Source organism: Eulemur rufifrons, chromosome 19 (genome assembly GCF_041146395.1).
Source record: "Eulemur rufifrons isolate Redbay chromosome 19, OSU_ERuf_1, whole genome shotgun sequence".
Lineage (NCBI taxonomy): Eukaryota > Metazoa > Chordata > Mammalia > Primates > Lemuridae > Eulemur > Eulemur rufifrons.
Genome location: NC_091001.1, coordinates 99931459 through 99952970, shown reverse-complemented (window position 1 = coordinate 99952970; position 21512 = coordinate 99931459).

Below are 21512 nucleotides of genomic sequence, written 5' to 3'. Positions count from 1 at the left end.
CAGAATAATTTTCTTTCCTTGGATGAGAAAAAGTGACATTATTGACCCGGTTGGTTCAATCAAAATGGTAATGCAACGTAAAGCATGCCTGCTTGCGGCAGTGGCAAGGCAGGGGGAGTCTGAATTATGCAGGGTCTGCCTCTAAGCTGTGTTTATGAATACAATTGATTGACATTGCCTGTTGCCCCTCCTCAACACGCATGCATCCACATGAGCTCCTCTCATTATAGATAAACAAGACTCTGGGATTGCAGAAATGCTTTTTACTCCATATTTCATTGGGAAGATAATCACTACTATTCTTTATTTGTGGTTAATGTGCCATTATGTGTAAAAGGGAAAAAAATGATTAAATGTAATGTATTATCAGAAGCACTCAGAGCCTATACTTGGTAAAGAAAGTTGATTACTCAAAATATCTGTCAAGAGAGTGTTGTGTTCTCTAGATCACTGTAAATGCTGCTCTAATTACAAAACGTGTCATTTTGTTCCATTTCCTCCATGTTTAACTAGCTACTCCAGAATTGCCTCCTTGGCCTCCCTGGGCAATTCAACCCTTTGTGATCTCTGTCTTAATAAACACTCCCCAAAGTGCACAGAATCTAGAAGGCATGTTGCCATCTGCATTCAGAACCTGATTTTTAAGAACAATTTCATGTAGTGTGGGTGGAGAGAGAGGGGAGATTTGTAATTAGGATTGACTGGAGATAGGGTCAGAGTAGGAGTCAAGAAATGTGCAAAAAGATCAGAAAGGAAAGCAAAAACAATACAGTGGAAAAGTGTTATTTTTTCTGTTTGTACAGAGCTGGCCCTTCTTCTGAGAAACGTACCCTCTTACTTTTACAAAATTCTCTTCTAGACCAATGATCCAGTGCTAGTGTGGGGACTTCATATCTTTAAGGACTCCACACTGTTGGTCACAGTTGATTGGTCCAGGGATGGTAACTCCACCCACATTGCAATCATATGTCTCTAGATTTTGAATCAGGTTCATAGAGTGCAAGTATCATCAGTCCTTTTCTCTGTAAAGAACCTGCAACATACAAACTTTGAAGCTACCATTAGGTATGGTTTCAGTTGTATCCTGGAAGCCCCTAAGGAAGAAAGAAACTGTCATACAGGGACAAAGGGAGGTGAAGAAAAAGCCTGGGTGGTATTTGAGAGCACATAGGCATCTGGTCGTCTCTGAGGCCCAGAGGCAACCCAACCCCCTCTTGAAGCTTGTCTATTTTGTTGAAACTATTTTGGTTTATATTTCTAGCACTTTCAGCCAAAAAGGTCCTGATTTTTAGCACAAAAGGAAATTTTCCCTGGAAACCACATTGCTAAATCAGCTCAAGGTTTTTGTTACTATTCCAAGGTTTTTGTTACTATTCCAAGGTTTGCAGAATTTTCCTTGATGCATAAAAATCCTTTTTGATAGACTGAGCAAGAGCAAGACCCCCTCTCTACAAAAAAATAGAAAAAAACTAGCTGGTGGTGGTGCCTGTAGTCTGTAGTCCCAGCTACTTGGGAGGTTGAGGCAGGAGGATCGCTTGAGCCCAGGAGTCTGAGGTTGCAGTCTGACCTGTGATGACACCACTGTACTCTCGTCCGGGCAACAGAGGGAGACTCTGTCTCAAAAAAAAAAAAAAAAAAAAAAAAAAAATCCTTTTCGATTGCTGGAATTTGTAAAAATTGGATGGTGAAAGCAGAAGTGATTGTATTTCCTTGTACATATTCCCATTTTTGCATTTCTCACATATGTAATTATTTGTTAACATCTATATCCCCTATACATTTGCGAGTTTCTTAAAGGCAGGTTATATTTTTGACTCTGTATCTTTGGGTCCTGGGAGAGTTATATCTGGGCTCAACATTAGTTTCCAAAAAATATTCATTCATTGGGGTTTAATTGAGCATTGGTGTCTCTCCTCAGGATTTTGCACTGTGCCCTTACTGAATTACTAGGTATTTTTCTCTCTCCCCTTCCTAGGATCTTTCACTTCTGCATGCATTGCAATTCCCAGCCCGGGAGTTCTGACTCCCAGGAATGTCCAGGAACCCCAGATATCTTTGTGGCTTTGGGAGGACCAGCTCCTTGACATTCTGTTGTGCTTCTCTTCAGAAACAAAGCTCTAAATTTGGAAAGCAACAGTGAAACTCCACAGGTAAAGAATAATGTCAATCACTATTCATTCTACTTACCTGGTTGGACACTTGGATGGTTTATCTCAGCAGGTTTCTGTTCAAAGAACATCTGTTACTTTTTCCAAATCCCTGTAATGACGGCACCATAAAGGTGCAACTCTCTGGAAAACACAATTATTTACACCACAAGACTACAACTTCTTAACTTCCCATCTATTTTAGAAGTGTGGCTTGGAGGAAACATTTTTTAAGTGTCTATTATAGAGTTCATATGTTTTCTCATTTAATACCGCCTTTATAGAGAGGGGAACTGGCACTCAGAAGGGTCAAGTGTTTTACCCAAGGTTCACAAATAGTGAAGCAGGACATCTTAAAGAGGCCTAACTTTGTACATTTAAACCCTCTGAATGTCCACAGTCTTCATCATTCATTAGGTTCTCAGTGAATGATGCTAAAGTGAACCAACCTAGCTGCCTTCTATTACCCTGTATCCTTCTTTCAGGAAAAAATAAAATGTTATTTAAATATTTAGGGGCATCTGCAAAACTCTTATTTACATGGTTTCAAATAAGGTTGATTTTATTGGCACCTGCTACTTTGTTTTTTTCAATGTTGGACTTAAATTTCAATGTTACTGAGACACCCTTTTAAAAGTCTAACTTTTTGCCTTTGTGCAAGTTCACGTCTGGGTACTTCAGTCTTAATCCATCAAAATGAGTTAACAGTGGGCTTGAGGAAAGGGACTGTTTTTTATTTATTTTTTTGTAACTATACAAATCAATATTTATTGAATTTATAGGGTTGCATAACTGTCACCATAATGCAGTTATAGAATTTTCTATCACTGCATCAACTTCCCTTGAGCTTGTTTGCAGATTGTCTACACTGCAACCCCACCTGCTCTCATCTAGAGGCATCCACTTGTTTGCTTTCTGTCTCTATGAATTTGGGCTTTCTTCTGAAGATTTCTTTTTTTTTTTTTTTTTTTTTTTTTTTTTTTTTTTTTTTTTGTTGAGACAGAGTCTCACTTTGTTGCCCAGGCTAGAGTGAGTGCCGTGGCGTCAGCTTAGCTCACAGCAACCTCAAACTCCTGAGCTCAAGCGATCCTACTGCCTCAGCCTCCCGAGTAGCTGGGACTACAGGCATGCGCCACTATGCCCGGCTAATTTTTTCTATATAGATTTTTAGGTGTCCATATAATGTCTTTCTATTTTTAGTAGAGACGGGGTCTCGCTCAGGCTGGTCTCGAACTCCTGACCTTGAGCAATCCACCCGCCTCGGCCTCCCAGAGTGCTAGGATTACAGGCGTGAGCCACCGCGCCCGGCCCTGAAGATTTCTTATAAATAAAATTATACGGTACGTAGTCTTCGGTATCTGGCTTCTTTTACTTAGCGCACTGTTTCTGAGGTTCATACATACTGTATGTAACGTATATCAATATTTCATTCCTTTATATTGCTGAATAGTTTATTGTATGGATATAGACCACATTTTGTTATATTATCCATTTACCCCTTAATAGATATTTGGATTGTTTAGTTTTTGGCTATTATGAAAATGCTTCTATGAGAATTTGTGTATAAATCATCGTGTGGACACATTTTCATTTCTCTTGGGCAGATTACTGAGAGCGGAATTGCTTGGTCAGATGGTAAGTGTATATTTTATGTTTTAAGAAACTGTCAACCTGTTTTCCAAAGTGACTGCACCACTTTACGTTTCTACTAGCAGTGCATGATGGTTCTATTTTGTTCATAGCCTTGCCAAAATTTAGTATGGTCAGACATTTTCATTATAATAATTCTGCTAGGTTTTTAATGGTATCTTATTATGGGTTTAATTTTATTTTCTGAATGACTTATAATGTGCAGTAGCTTTTCATATGGCTATTAGCCATTTGTGTGCCTTCTTTGGTGAAACCATGGGTATATCTTCCTTGGTATATACAAGCTTTTGCCAATTTTTAAAAATAAGTCATTTGTTCTCTTATCTTTGAGTTATCATATGTTTTATATCATGCCATATTATGGTATTATGTGACGTTATTAAGTTACAAATTATATATTATGTTTTGTAATATATATTATGAATTAAAATCCTTTATCAGATAAATGTTTTATAAATATTTTTCCCTAATCTATGCCTTGTCTTTTTGTTTTCTTAATGGTATCTTTTGAAGTAGAAATGTTTTTCATTTAATGAAGTACAGTTTATCATATTTTCTTTTATGACTTCAGCTTCTGGTGTTGTATCTAAGAACTCTTTGCCTAAGTCTTGAAACTGTACCCCTATGTTTTCTTTGAAGAGTTTTATAATTTTGAGTTGTAAAATGTAAATATAGGTCAATGATTGACTTTGAGTTAATTTTTGTGTATGATGTTACCTAAGCATTTAAATTTATCTTTTTACATATGGATATCTGATTACAGCAGTATTATTCATTAGGAAGACAACTGAATTGCCTTTACCTAAAACAATTGCCCGTAAATGTAAGGGTTTATTTCTGAAGTCTTAATTCAGTTTCATTGACCTATCTGCTTGTCTTTAAGCCCATACCACACTTATTGGCTATCCTGTCATTCCTGTCATTTTATCCTAAGTTTTAAAATCTGGTAGTGAGTCTTCTACATTTCTTCCTCTTTTTTTTTTTTTTTTTTGAAAAATTGTTTTGACTATGCTAGGTGTTTGCACATTCATATAAATTTAGCTTGCTATTTTCTCCAAAAATAAGTCTTGCTAGTGTTTTGATAAGGATTGCATTAAATCTATAGATCAATTTGGGGAAAACTGTATCTCAAAAATATCAAGTCTTCCGATCCATGAGTATGGAGTATCTCCTCATTTATTTGAATTTAACTTATCTCTCTCAGTAATTTATGGTATTTAGTATAGGAATCTTTTTCACCTTGTGTTAAATTTATTCCTAGGTATATTATTCTTTTTTTGTGATTTCTGAATGGAATTGCTTTTTATTTCCTGCTTGCTCATTGCTACTGTATAGAAAATATGTTATATATAATTTGTGAGTATTAATAATCTTGTATCTGCTAAACTCATTTACTCTATTAGCAAGTTGTGTGTATGTGTGTCTATTTCTCAGGGTTCTCCATATATGAAATTGATCACCTGTAAATCAAGACAGTTTTATCTCTTTATACCTGAATTTCTTTACTTTAGCCCTCTATCATGTCCCCTTCCCCTGCTCTTCCATTGCTTTTTTCCCTTCTCTTTTGCTTCCTCCTCCTTTTCATCCTTTTTTACTTTTTCTCTTTCTCTCTCTTTTCCTTCTCTTCCTCCTCATTCTCTTCCTCATCCTCCTCTTTTCCTCTTTCTCTTTGTTTTTCTTCTTCCTTTTCGTCCTCCTCCTTTTCCTCTTTCTTCTTCTCCTTCTTCCTCCTCTTTGGCTTAATGTACTGATTAGAGTTATCAGTACAATGGATAGAAGTGGAGCGAGCAGACCAGAGCATCCTTGCCTTGTTTCTATCTTTGGGGGAAAGCATTTAGTCTTTCACCATTAAGTATGATGTTAGATGAGGATTTTTTATATTGTTTGGTTAAGGACAATTCCAACTTTTCCTAATTTGTAGTGAAATTTTATTATGAAAGCGTGTTACATATTTTTTCTCATAAGCTTATCCTGCACTTATGGGGATAATTATGTGTATCTTTCCCTTTATTTCATTAATATGGCTGGTCTACTATAGTATTTGATTTCAGACATTTAACAAGTCTTGCATTCATGGTAGAAATTTCACTTGGTCATGATGAATAATCCTTATTATATGTGGCTGAATTCAGTTTGCTAATATTTTGTTAAAGATTTTTGAATTTGTATTCATGATGACTACAGGTTAGTAGTAGTATTTTCCTGATAAAGTTTTTGTAAGGTTTTAGCGTCAAGATAAAAATGGTTTCGTGTAAGAACTTGTGAAGTGTTGGTTTCTATCATATTTTTGGGGAGAATTTGTGAAGGAATGGTATTAGTTCTTTAAACGTTTGGAATAATTCGCCAGTGAAACCACTTTGGCCTGAAATTTAAGAGAGTATTTTGTATTGCTAATTAAATTTCCTTACTTGTTATAAATCTATTCAGATTCTAATTTTTGTTCTTCTAGGTGGATTTTGATAATGTGTACCTTTCTAGGAATTTGTCCACATACTCTTAACTTCTCTAATTTGCTGGAATAGTTAGGCTAATATATCCTTATAATCCTTTTAATTTCTGTAGAGAAGGTAGTGATGCCCCTTTTTCATCACTAATTTTCATAATTTGTTGCTTTTATTTTGTTAGTCATTCTTGCTAAGAGTTTATAAATTTTGTTGATGGTTTAAAAGAATAAATTTTTGGTTTGATTTTCTCAGTGTTATTCTGTTCTCTATTACATTTTTACTCTAAATTTTATTATTTATGTAGTTCTTGCTTTAAATTTAGTTTGCTTTTCTTTTTTAATTCACTAGGTTGTAAACAGAATATTTGATTTTTGATCATTTTTTTCTTTTCTGATATAGGCATTTAAAGCTACAGATTTTCCTGTGAGATATTAGTTGCATTCCGTAAATTTTGATATGTTATGTTTTCATAATTTCAATAGTTTAAACTATTTCATGTTTTCTCCTTTGACCCATTGGTTGTATAAAATGTATTGTTTAAATGCACAAATATGGTGGTTGTCTCAGATTTGCTTCTGTTGTGCATTTTCAATTTAATTTTGAGTAGTTAGAGAAAATACTTTGTATACTTTCACTCTTTCAATTTATTGAGAATTGTTTCATGATCCAGAAACTGGTTTATTCTGGATAATATTCCATGTCTGCTTGAAAAAAAAAAATGAGCATTCTGCAGACTTTGGTTGAAGTGTTTCATTGATGTTGGTTAGGGCCAATTTTTTGATAGAGTTATTTACATCTTCTGTATCCTTGTTGATGTTATTTCTAGTATTTCTATTAATTTTGGGGAGTGGAGCATCGAGATTTTCAACTATTACTATAAAACTGCCTATTTCTTCTTTCAATTCTATCAGTTTTTACTTTATGTATTTTGTAACATTTTTGTTAGGTTTACATGCATTCATAATTTTTATATTTTCTGATGTATTGTTTTCATCCTTATGAAATGTTCATCTTTAACTGCAATAATTTTCTTATCTTAAAATCTATTTTGTATAATATTAATATAGTCAATTCAGCTTTTATTGTTATTGTTTGCATAATATGTATTGTATTTTCCATCTTTTTATTTTCCATGTATGTATGGCTTTGAATCTAATATACTTGTCTTGTAGACAGCATTGAGTGGGGTCTACTTTTTCTCATAGGTCTCCAAGACTCTGTTTATTTTTATTTATCTTTTTTTCTCCATTCTTCAAATTAGATAATTTTTATTCATCTATATTCAAGCTGATTCTTTCTTATGCCATATAATATCATTATATGTCTTATGTCATTATAACATCTTATTTCATTTGCTTTTTTACCCAGTCTGACAATCTGTACTATTTGAATGAGGTTGTGTAGACCATTCATATTTACTTACCACTGTGTTTGGTATTGCTTGTTTTGATGCTTATTTACTATTTATCTTATTTTTTCCCTTATTCTTTCTTTATTGTCTTTTTTGTTAAGTCAATATTCTACATATGCCATTTAAATGCCTCTAATGATTCTTTACTATGTAGTTTTAGTGTTTTCTTTGCAGTTGCTCTCAGAATGACAATATGTATCTTAACATAACCCAATGTACTTCAGAATAGTACTACTATAAACACAGTAAAATATCATCTTTGTTCTAATATATCTCCTATTTATTGCTCCTTTGGACTGATATATGTGTTACATCTATATTTTATAAACATGAAAACTATAATTTTTCTTTAAATGATAAAATATATATTTATAGAGTTTTTTTAATTTACCAAAGCACTTACCATCTAGCATTCTTCAATTCTTAATTTGGAATTGAGTTACCTTTTGGTGTCACTTCTTTGCAATTTAGATTTCCTTTAATACTTTTTTAAGTCACATCTAATAAGAACATATTTTTTCAGCCTTTGTTTTTCTCGGAATGTTTTTGTTTCACAATATTTGAAATTTGAATATTTGAAAGATAGTTTACCGAATATAGTATGCTTACTTGACATTTTGTTTTTCAGCACTTCGAATGTGTAATCCCCATGCCTTTGGGTCTCCCATGTTTTTATGGGAAGTCAGCTATTTATCACATTGTTGTCTCTCTTTATGTGATGAGTTGTATTTCTTTTGCTACTCTCAAGATCTCTCTTTGTCTTTCAATAATTTGACCAAGATATGTCTAGTGTGACTCTTTGTAAATTATTCTACTTGGTTTTGTTGAGCTTCTTAGATTTTTAATTAATGTTTTTCATCTAATTTAGGTAATTTGAGGCTATTATTTTGTCAACTATTTACCCTTCTCTACCTCTTTATTACTTCTGTGACTCCCATTACACACATCTGTTGGTGTGCTTCATGTTATCTTAGGACTCCAAGGCTCGGTTTACTTTCCTAATCTTTCTTCTTCTCTGTTCTTCAAATTGGATAATTTTTATTGATCTATATTCAAGTTCATTAAATCTTTCTTATATCAGATATAGTGTTAAGCCCCTCTAGTAAAATTTTAATTTCAGTTATTTTTTTATCTCCAAAATTTCTATTTTTAAAAAATAATTTCTTATTTTGCTGGGATTCTCTATTTGTCAATTTATTGATGTACTTTTCATTAATTATTAAAACATGATTTCCATGTTATTCTTTGAAAGAAATTATCATAGTTGCTTTAAAATCTTTGCCTGCAAAATCCAACATCTGGGGACACTCAGAGAAAGTTCCTATTGACAGTTGTATTTTATTTTCTTTGTTTTCCTTTTGAGTGTGTGTCATACTTTTTTTTTCTTTGTACATATCATGGTATTTTGTTGCATACTGGGCATTTTAGATGTTATATCAACTCTGTTCTGATATACCCCTCCCCCTGAGAGTTGCTGTTGTAATTTTTATTTGCTTATATACTAATAAACATTGAAATTACCTAGACTAAATCTGGGAAATCTCTTTCCCCACAATGTGCATGTACTGATGTCTCTACTCAATTTTATTTTTTCTATTTTAAGTTTGGATTCATAGGGATTGGCCTATGTCTTCATAGGCAGAGATTTTAAGAGGTTGTACTCAAATGCCTCTAAGTTTTTCGGTCTTTGTTAATGGATCTGTATGTGGACTAAAGACTACAATCATAGTTTAGACCAATTTCAACTCGTCCTTGCATTAATTTTCTGATACTCCTTCTCATGTCCCCTCTGAGCATGCACTTGGGTGTGTCAGGTAGGGATATGTCAGTGGCTTGAGCCCCCTCTAGACTATACTACATATGATATCATAGACTCAACACAGCCTTCCCAGAGTATGTGGAGAAATTATCATGCCTCACATTGCTACCTCATCTTCTGGAACTCCCTTCTAATACCCCAGCTAGTTCATGGGTCAATGGCTTATCATAAACAGAACCATGATCTCAGATTTATAGAGCTATTGGCCGTCACATTTTGGTTTTCAGAAAGATGACAACTTTAATGGACAGTGCTCCAAATCAAGTGAGCTCTGCCCCTTCCCCCAGCAATAACAAAAAGGCTGCTGGTTTTCGTGGCCTGCTCCACCCTGGTTGAACTATCACTCTTAGGGAAGCAATAATGGGAACAGTACTGGGGAAGAGCATCACAGAACCCCATTGTTCTTACTTGCTGTTCAATAGTTTTCATAAATAAATACATATCAAATTTTGGTCAATTTCTAGATAGCTAAAGTTTTTTTTTTTTTTTTTTGACAGTTTTATACACCTTCATAATTACTTATTGAGAAGGAGATTTATTTTAACCTCTATCCTGACTTTATCATACTGGACATTCATTTGTTTTTATTTTCTTAGTGTCACTGGCTCATAGTAGACTATTAAATTTTATTGAATTAATAAATAAGCTAAGGGAATAAGAATGGAGTGTTATCTTATGCAGCTCAGGGATTCCCAAATGTAAGTTGATGGCTTTGGTATGTTTTTGCAAGAGTGTACAAGAAACATAATCTGGGGATAATTGGTCTTCCACTCAAAATAATTAACTAACAGAACTAATGGTCCCTAGAGATAAAGTGGAACAAGTTGTATCTAAATGCCTATTTCTGACAGTTTCTATACAACATCTATAGACCTCATGTTGCTTATGACAGACTCCAGTTGTTATCCAAAGTAAGAGAATTGTGGTTAATGATTTAGACAGCATTTCCATTTAGATTTCAGCTCCCAGGGCTAGTTATTGAGTTGAAAGGGATTACTAATTCAGGATGTTTATAGCATTCCAGAAATCTCTTATTTCATACCAGGAGCTCACACCTAGCCAGACCATTTTTATATACTTATGTCTCTGAACAAGAAAAGATGCTGAAATAAATAATTGGTCCCATAAAAGACCAAATAGAAGAAATAAAATAGTTGTATTTTGTTTAGCTTACCCATGCTACCAGTTTAAATTTTATAGAAAATTTTCCAAAATGAAAATGCTTAAACTTTTCAAGAAGGCATGGAACAGAAGCTGAGTTACCAGTTTCAGAAGCTCTCACTAAAACTGTCTGCATAGCCATTTCCTTCTCACATTTCCAGCTTCAGAGAGAACATAACTTCCAACCACTGTCAGTGGTTCATTTAAATCACCATATAGTATGGTCCTGATTTTTTCCCAAACTCTTCAAATCTCTCCTTTTAGTCTGATCCCAAATATCTTCTCCCTCATTTAAACTCATCCACATAGACACACACACAGACGCATACACATTTCTATGGACTGCAGCATTCATTTATTTTCCCAGGATAAGTGCCGTTGAGCAAGATTCTCCCATATTCAAGTTCTAGCCCTGCATAACCATCTGGTGGAGCTCTTCCAAGTTTCACTACCGGAGCAGATGAGACTGTGGTCGGCTTTATACCTTTGAATGGCACTAGTATAGTGATGGTATCTCTATCACAAGGCCTCTGAAGACAAATATTCAACAAATAGTTATTTATGTTGTGGCTGAGCATCAACCATTTAGCTGAAAGGCTCCAAGATCAATCCAATATGACAGTGAAATCAAATAAAATAAGGGCATCTGGCTTCATGATCAATCCAATGTGACAATCAATGCAAAGGGCTTAATAGTATATCATTGATCAGCTAAAATAACATGGACTAAGCAACCTCATAAACTAAAACAAGACAGAGAAAATGTCTTTTTTTTTTTTTTTTTTTTTTTTTGAGACAGAGTCTCACTCTGTTGCCCAGGCTAGAGTGAGTGCCGTGGCGTCAGCCTAGCTCACAGCAACCTCAAACTCCTGAGCTCAAGCGATCCTCCTGTCTCAGCCTCCCGAGTAGCTGGGACTACAGGCATGCGCCACCATGCCCGGCTAATTTTTTCTATATATATTTTTAGCTGTCCATATAATTTCTTTCTATTTTTAGTAGAGGTGGGGTCTCGCTCTTGCTCAGGCTGGTCTCGAACTCCTGAGCTCAAACGATCCGCCCACCTCGGCCTCCCAGAGTGCTAGGATTACAGGCGTGAGCCACCGCGCCCGGCCTGAGAAAATGTCTTGATATCCAATAGGATAAGAGACTCTTGTTATTTCCTCATTTGGCTATGTCCGTTAGGATTTTAGTGAAAATAAGAGAGATTTTGGTATAAATTAAAAACTAGATTTGAGAGCCAAAGGAAATAGATGCTACTGTCCACCCAGAAGTCACTATAGGTACTCTACAGGGGATTATATATGGAAGGCTCCCATTAATTTCCCTTGCTCCTTGCCCTTTGGATTCGGTGTTATCTGTAACTCTTATCATACATAGTATGCATTTTTATGTCAATAACCCCTTTTCTAAACAATGAGCTCCTTTAAGACAGGGCCTCTGTTTTATTAGTCTTTGAATCTCCAGTGCCTAGTAAGGTGTATGATAAATGGCTCTCAAATGTGTATTGATTTAATGAAAGAACAAAGGAAAGAGGAAGTGAAGTGAGACCATGTGCTCACTCATACTTGGTTCACAATAATGCTCAGACACTTGGTGTAGAGTGAAATGATAAATTGCACTTCTTGGATACGTGGTGAGTGACTTTTAGTATAAACTATGTTATGGGGACTAACTCTATGATCCCAGAGTTCACCTTCTCATCTTCTTGCCTTGCTAAACTGACTGTGTTGTTTGGAAACAACTAAGGATCTTGAAAAACCTTGAGAACAAATATTATGAAAATGGAGATAGTAGCAAAAATGCAGATAGAAAGGGTATTGAATAATGGTTATACTGTGAACAAATTTTAGTTTTGAAGATTCTTTTAAAACTAAATTCTGATATAAGCAAAGATACCTTATTTCTGTAAAGATTCTTCATTGTTAGCCTGTGGTACTATGCGATCACACTCCGTATTTAGAGGAATTATTTCCTGAACATGCATGCACTGAGCATTTATTATGTGCCAGGCATGGTACTAAGTGCTAGGAATATAAATATGGGTGCAGCCTGATTCCTGTCCTGAAGGGTCTTAAAGCCTAATTGGAGGAGAACCAAGGTTAAAAATAAATAAAGGCAAAAAGAGTATCACAGGTGCTATGTTTGAAGTATCTTCAAGGTTTTGGATTAGTTTAGAGGAAGTGGTCCAAGGGAAGATGTGGTCGATTGCACAGTGAGTCTCAAGGTCAAAAAAGCTTTGTAGAGGACACGACTTTGAGCTGAGCATCGGTGATAAATAAGGTCAGCTAGGGAGATGAGAGGAAAGGCATAGGAAGCCGTGTGAGTATAGACATGACCATGTGATAGCCCAGAAGGCACGTGCAAGTGAAGAGGGCAGCTGTGAGTTTCATTGCAACAAGATCTGTACCATCAGGTGCTGTCAGGTGGAAATGGCAGGGTAAGTAGCATATTTGATAGCAACCAAGATAAAGCTCCCTTGCAAATTGAACTTGAAACAAGCTAGATATAAATACAGATCTATTAAGGCAAAGCGCTTCATGTGTCAGTATCTATTAACTTCTTGATGCTGAGATGTATTTGTGCTGAGTGGCAGGAGCTGGTGGGCCTGCCAGTCCCAGTAGGGTATAAGACAGAGAGGTTTTTCCCTAAAAGTAGTGTTTGCTTACAAGTACACACAACCCCTGTTGTATTACAATGTGATTATACTTCAGGCTCTGCTAACAGATAAAATTGTCTATGATGGGAATCAGAGGGAGAGCACACTGTAAGGCTGGAGGCTGGTTGGCAGCATGCAAGATCAAACTCTTTTAACTTGTATCAGACAAGGGATTAACATTGGATTTTGTGATATTTGTGACTGATACTCATATAGTTCCATTAAGAACAATCTTGGGAAATTATCTGAATGCATCTACTTAAATGATAAGAATAGATGGCAAATTATATCTCCAGCCCTGTCTTTAAAAAGAGAGGAGGATTCCATAGTTAGACACGAGGGATTAGGCTTTGCTCTGTCTTTTTACAATTACATTATTTCCCCATCTCAAATTAATAAAGTGGAGCTGATGGATTTCCCTGGTTCCATGGAGAGCAAGTATATCACACTATCAGGAACCCAGAATTCTCCTTCTATTTTGTCTAAGTCACCTGTAAGATACCACGATACAAACTTTCCTTACTGCGGTGGAAAATTGCACATTTCTAAGCAGAATTATATCTGATTCAATGCTGTGTTTGTGTTTATCCCGTATAGCCCTGTTGAAAGGACAAACACATGCATTTCATTTACCATCTGATCTTTATTTTATTCTAAACCTGTCCTTGCTATCCATACAGGGCCCTATAGCTTCCAGCCAAGATTTATGAGATAATAGAACGGTACTGTTGCTGCAGGGATATGATGCAACAATGAAAGTTCTCAGTTCAATAAAACTTTAAATGCTTTTTCTGTTTTTTGTTTTCCAATATTTTTTATGAACTTTTACATTTACTGAGTTTCATGAAATCCTGTGGCTCTTTCAGCAATAACCAATTACAACTCTGTCCTGTTGCCCAGGGTTAAATTTGATTGAAGTAGAAACCAGATCTGAATGTCCAATGACCACTTTAAATTTCAGCAAAATTAATAATGTTGCTTTATCTATGAAAGAGCTTTGGAAGGTTTAATTGTACTGATTGTGTAGAAGTTGCAATATTGTTATTACACTATTGTAATTTTCATGCTCCAAGCTATACTAGTATGGAGACAAAACATAGCATTTCAATAAAAATTAAAAAAAACAATTGCATACTCACCAGTCTTTTTTCTTACTTCTCCCAAATAATTTTAGGATACCCCAGAATCTCTTATGTGATCCATGGACCAGTTAGTGTTTTTACCAACCTCAATAGAATAAGCCATTTTCCTCCTATGTTGTGGTTTGTTCTAACCATGTCTATCATTTTAATATTTAGTCTTAATTTCTCAATTAAACCATTTAAATGTTCCAGAAATGTTAACATCTTCATTCAGGTCACATCATCCTAGCTGCTTCTTGCCCTTGGAAGCAAGATAAATATAAATATTCAGACCATGAGCTGTACTTTCAGATTGGAAATACTGTCACAGCTTGTACCATCAAGGTTTCCAGTAGGAGGATCACTAGTTGTTACTTGTAAACCTTTCTCCTTTTCAGATTTTGTATAAAATAGGATATGATCTGTAGTCAAACAAGGCAAATCTATTTTGGTTATTAGTTTTCACTGTCCATTGGGGAAATCAGGAAGGTGGGAGAAATACTCAGGGTTTGACAATGCTGCGTAATATACCCATCCAGTGAAATATCTTCTCTGGGTCGAAATAAAATGAACCACGTTGTCAATTAGCACAGTGTCCTCTCCAGTAAATAGATCTGTCTCTTGTACTGCTTCATTGTGTAAAGAAAGAGGTTCCCAAAAGTAAGCATTCATTGTCATATACAAGTCTTTAGTTTTGTGATGGCTGAGTAGTTTAGATTTCTAGAACAAAAGATCATCCCTTTAAAAACTATTTCCCTGGGGGTAACTGATTTCTCAGAAAATATATGGCAGATGAGATGGTTTGGGCAAACATTTATACAATAGGCATTCTAGTGGAGCTAGAACTAAACTTTTGTTAGCGCTAGAAACATCCCCTCCCTAGGAATGATTACATAGTCTGATTTATATGGGGTTGAAATATCTTCTGGGAAACGAACTTAAACAATAATGAGATTCAGGCATGTATGAAAGACTGGAGGACAAGTAGACTCAATGGGAACCAAAATGCAAAGAGAGGGTGAATTTATCGTAATGGAAGGTGAAGTTTGGCTGAAGGATCAAGATTCTGTAACAGGGCATGGGGGTGAGGAGAGAGAGGCAGTTCTCTTTATAACTTGTTGACTGGTAAAAAATAACATTAACTGGACTATAACAGGTGACTCATGCTAGCTTTTTCATCTCTGTTTCTACCAGTAGTTACACATATGAACAATATTTTCTTTCAAGTGAAACTAAAAATACAAATGCATATTTACACACTTATTTGTATTACAGATTAAAACTTCAATCTATGTATTGGAGCAGCATAATTACATCCACATATAAGCATTTGCATATGAAAGTCCTTGATTTGCATGGACAATTAATTATAAGTACTCCTTTTTTTTGCTGATGCAAATGAAGAAACACCTTTGGAAAATTGGCCTCATAATTTCTAATCATATATCATTGAGTGGTGTATACAGTTTCTGGAAAGGAATCGGCATCATTTCAAGAATAAGAAGTCATTTAGGCAGCTTTTCTCTGGGAGAAGTGCTCAACAGAATAATTTTTTTTCCTATAAAAATAATGTTTAAAGATAGAGCATTCAGTAGTCCAAAGTAGAAGGGGAACCGTTGAGTTGGTAGTTCTCAGATAAACATAGAATTGTATACTCCACTGCACCTTACTCATATGGAGAACTTTATAAGAGTTGTATTACAAGCAATCAGGGGACTGTTTGTTTATTATCTTTGTACCACCAAGGACTGAAATCCCTGAAAGGAAGGAGCGGCAGGAAGTCCCTGGTAAAGCAGAAAGGATCAATGCTCTTGGTCAAGCAGGTAAAGAACTACGCTAGGCATTTTTCAGTCATATTTCCCAGGTTTCTGTCTCTTCAAATAAATTTCAATGTGAGTTAAATATTTCCTAAGGGACAGTGAAACTCACATCAGGGTTTCAGCAGCTGTCAGACAGCCCCAGATTTCTGATTATTTAACATGATCTTTAATGTTGGCTTTGTATCCAAAGTGTTTGGTCTGTTTTGGGGTGTTCCTACCCAGTTCTCAGTTATTTAGATGTGTGAAATCCCTTCTTGTCATGAGCATGATCAGGAAGAGAAATTTTCAGTTCTATCATTTGTGTGCTTTCAGTAATTACACTTCATTTATCGGGTCATGAGAAATGACATTTTTTTCCTAAGTGAATAGAGTTATAATGAATTCACCTCGGAGAGTTAAATCTTGACTCTGTAACTGAGGTGACTCTGCCCTTACTATCACTCTATAGTAAGCCTTTTCTCCCCCTGTTCATCTAAGAATATAGCCATTTTGAACACATAAAACAGATGTCCCTTGGATAGCAGCCAACTCCTCTATCCAAAGGGAGGTTGAAAGATCTTTTCAAAGAGCACTGGGAGACGATACTGGGAATGCAGTGCAGGGACTCGGGGTCCAGGTGGGATGTATTCCACACTGGGCCAAGCCGTGTCCCCTCACTTCCTTCAAGGTCTACATGGATTTTTGCCTCTGCCATAAAGGACACTGGGCATAATTCTTTCCATATATTTCATTCTTGCACTCAGGGTATTGTGTGTGTGTGTTTGTGTCTCTGTGTGTGTGTGTATTCTAATGGAAGAGTTCATCCATAATGATAGTAAAATTTTTTTTCACTCTCATGAAAGTAGGTTTTGAAATGTGAAGGATTTCTGAGAGCACTTGAATACTTGCAAGAGCTTTTTATATCTGTGATAGATCTTATATTTACCACCTTGTCATGGAGGTGAGGCCAATATAATGACCCTATTTTATAGATGAGAATACTGAGGCTGAGAAAGTTTAAATGATCTGTTCAATGAGGTAATAAGAACCAGGGCTGATCCCTCCCCCCAAGGACTCCTAGTTTGGTGCTCTTTCTTGCACCGCGAGGCCTGTGTCTTCCACTCTTATACATACAATAACAACTAGTATGGCCTTGAATAAAGCATAGATTCTAAGCTCGTACTTGTCAGATTAATAAATATTTCTTCCTAGGGATCGCAAAATGTGCCCAAAACTAGTATGCTTAATGTTGTGAGCTGTTAGCCCAACTAGTAAATATATAACATCTTGAAAAATGATGAGAGAAACAGCTACAACTTAGAAGATTTTAAAAATGGTCATTTTAAATACCCTGAATACAATGATTATATTTATATCACATTAAATAAACACATACTTTGAAATGACTACTATCAATTGTAGGGTGTTACCATCAATCAGTATCTCATTAGACAACAGCAATAAATGCCACCACACTTGGGTCCGGTGTCACAATTTGCAGCTTCTCTCCTACTTTGCAAATTTCTTCAAGAGATGCTTCAACTTCCAAATCTGCCATGCAGCCTTGTTTTCCTTTTTAACACACACTCTTTCTGTCTTGTCTGGTCTCCTCCAGGACTCATGTCCATTACTACAGTCTTTTGCACATATTTTTCCAGTGCTTCATGTGTGTCTCTTTTGTCTGCACAACCAGATTATGAACACTTGGAGTCAAGAGATGGAACCTTTTTATTTCCTTTATATTTTCCTCAAAGCCTACTAGGTTCTCAATACATATTTTTTTTTTTTGGATAAGTAAGAGAATGTAATAAACAGCTTTTCTGTTGCATTTTTCTGCCGTCTGTAAGCATACCATATCAACCACAGGTTAGGAGATATAAGAGGCTATGAAAGAGAAGTAATTATAATGAAGTGGTTGAAAAAGGATGTCTTGAAGCAAGGTTAAATACCTGAAATAACAAGAGGTGTGGGTGAGCTTGTGTGGCATCTTGACACGCATATTTCTACAACAGATTGCAAGCTTTTGGAAAGTACCCGTGAAGCTTAACACAATGTGTGGCAAAGAGTACGTACTCAGTTCGTGTTTGTCAATCTAATTAAGAAAAGATATTTACAGACAGGTAAAGAACATGCCTCCACTCCTACTTTCTCCTTTGAGTCATCAAAATTCACCATTTGGTTAACCATCTGCCTCCTTTGCCCATTAGCTTCTAGTTTCATGAGAGAGAAAACTGAAAAGTAGAGCACACAGATAACACTGCACAGAATGGGTGACCTGCAAGCTTCGTGCCTGACCCACCTTCCTCAAAAGTCAAGGACTACTTGGCTGCTGCCTCGGAGCTGAGACACACGTACTGTCAGCAGAGTACAAGGAACGCTTGGTACAGAGACAGCACGTTTCATAGCACGTAGACGGGCCTTCGACCCACACTTGGGCAATGCCAGGACACCGTCTCAGACCCAGAAGATGAACTCCGTACTTACTCTGCTGTGCTAAAGCTTTGAAATATATTTAGTGGAGGATACATTTCAAAAAAGCCGGAAAGGCTACAATTTTTAAAAGGGACGTGAAGGGGAGAAAGATGGTGCCAAGTTACCCATTTAATAAACCCCGGATGATTTTCAGGCACTAAACCTTCACGTGGGCTCCCCTTTCCCATACACGGAGGTCTGGAGACCACACTGGCTCCCTCTGGAAGCAGCAATTCCGATTGATACAGCCTCATGAGAAAGGGAAATGAGGATTTTTCCACATCCTGATGGAAAGTGGTCATCACCTGCCCCAGGATCTGACTGGTCCTACTGGGCCAGTCACTGGGATTTGCCTGGGATGATCCTTAGAAGGATCTGGGCCCCTGACGCTCCCACATCCCATCTTCTGCTTCAGAGACAAGTGAATAACGGCTGTGCACACAGAATCCTGGGTTTTAGCAGATAAGAATTCAGACTTAATGTTGCCCAGGATGTTCAAAATCACATCAGAGAGAATAATTTGACATGAGGATAAATAAATAATACATTTGCTAGTTATCCTGCAAATAAATGATGACTCTTGAAAACTGCACCTATTCGAATCCTATCTTTCTGAGCAAAATTGGGCCCACCATATAGGCAGAGCTGCCTCTCCCTTTCGAACTTTAATATTCCTGCTTTGGCACAGGTATTCCTTTTTCATTAGAGCTTTTCAACCAGAAAAGCTAATATCTGAATATATTATTCTACATATTTACTTCAAACTTAACAGGACTGAAGCTCAATGAAGCAGTTTGCATGCATGGAATACTAACAGGACTGAGCAGAGGAGTGGCGGGGAAGACACAGCAATAAGATGGCTGGGGACAGTGTCCCGTATAGGAAAGTCATGGAAAAGGCAGGGCCGGCGTCTCCCACAGTGAAGCTGGTCAGAAGCAAAGTATTTAAAGATGGATTAAAAAAATAGCAAAAAGTCCTTATAGTAGACATTTTTCATAACTTTTGCCAGATAGCATGTAGGATTAAAAAAAAAGACACACACATAGGTGAACTGCTAAGGACTATTAGTAGAAATAAAAATTGACTAATGGATTCTAATACATCTGAAGACATATAATTAGACTCTGGATTTATAAAGAGGGATAAGGGATATATCTTGATACTTCCAAACTAGAATTTACAGAAGATTAATTTTTGCTATGTATATATATAAAAAATAAAATCATCTGTAGTATATCCAAATCCACTTGAGCAGTTATGTTGCTGATTCCTTTGCATGTTAGCAATTTACCTTAGAGTAGAGAAGTGTAATGTTCAAAAATGGCTGTAGGACAAGAATTGGTGATTTTCGTTTTATAATTCTCTAGTGGCTTTGAACTATGGTTTTCATGGTGTACTGCTATATAACTTTCTGGGTATACTTTTATATTGTTATACCAACTAAGCTGTCAGCTCCTTAGGAGAAATATGTTATACTTTTTATTCTGACATATAGCACTTAGCACAGTGTTGGTCACATTAGAACACACACATATACACAAGATAAACAAATGAACAAAAACATTCTCAAATGTGGAGAGGATGGGATTGGAGCTGGGTGGTGGGTGGGCGGCCCCCGCAGTGCTGTACCCAGACACAGGGGGACTGGTGAAGAACACTTTTCTATGAACACTTGAAGGACAGGGGCTTCTTAGTGTCCCCAACATCCAGCTGAGCACAGAGTGGGCAGCTAATAATTGGCAAAATGAGGAGACATGTTTGTTTCAATTCTATTTAAGGTACGAACTCTCTTTGTAACCTACATCCTTACAGCTCTTTCACTCATCCTTCTTTCAAGGAATCATTAGGCAAAAGATGGAACTAAAATTCAAGAGAAGAAATTGGGTCAAATAAGCCTCAAGTTTTGAATGTGACAGGAAAGCACATGTATGACTCCCCCAGCTGAGAAACTTGAGGTGTCCTGAGATGAACTGGGCAAAGGAGGGGGGCAGATTGACAATTTTGCTAGGAGGATGGAATAGAAACAGAGGCAGTAATTTGAAAATGGCCCAGATCCAAGATTCAGGAGCCCTGGTGGAAGCAGAGATGATTTGTGGAGCTATCTTAGTCTCCAACAGAAACATGGAAGGCAGTTTCTGCAAAGAAGTTTAAAGGGATAGAATATAATAAATCATAGAAAGGAAAAATAAATATGCAGACAGGCATACACATGAGCATAGTAAGCATGCTTCCACCTTGGGTTGCTGTCCAGTGTGCTCTCCCTCTAGAGAGCTGCATGGCTCCCTTCTTCCCTTTCTGCAGGTTCCTGCACAGTGATCATTTTATCAATGAATTTTTCCTTGACCATCATAGTCAAGACACAGCAGTCCATTTCCCCACCCCTCTTTATACCCTATTCTGCTTACCCTGCTTTTCTGTATAGCATTTTTAACTTCCTAAAAATACCATTTATTTACTTACTTATGATCTGTCTCTTTCAAGTGTATAAAGGCCGGAATGTTCTCTGTGTTTGTCCCCTGCTGCCTCCCTAGTGCCTAAAGCAGTGCTCAGGACTTAGCAGGCACTGAAGGAAATCAGTGAAGGGACACTCACTGGAGGAAATGTGCTGAGAACTGGGCTGTGCAAAATTCTGGATCCAACACAAATTCTTTGCTGGATAACCAGGTTCTCTTCATGGGCTTCAATGTGTCATCTGTAATATCATGTGGATTAGGAGAGGTTGGGAATAGGAATAACATATTTCCCCAGGGAAGTAACTGGACTAGTCCATCTCTTTGAATTTCTTCTGGTTGATAGTCGTATGACTTTGCAATTCTAAGATTTCATCATCTA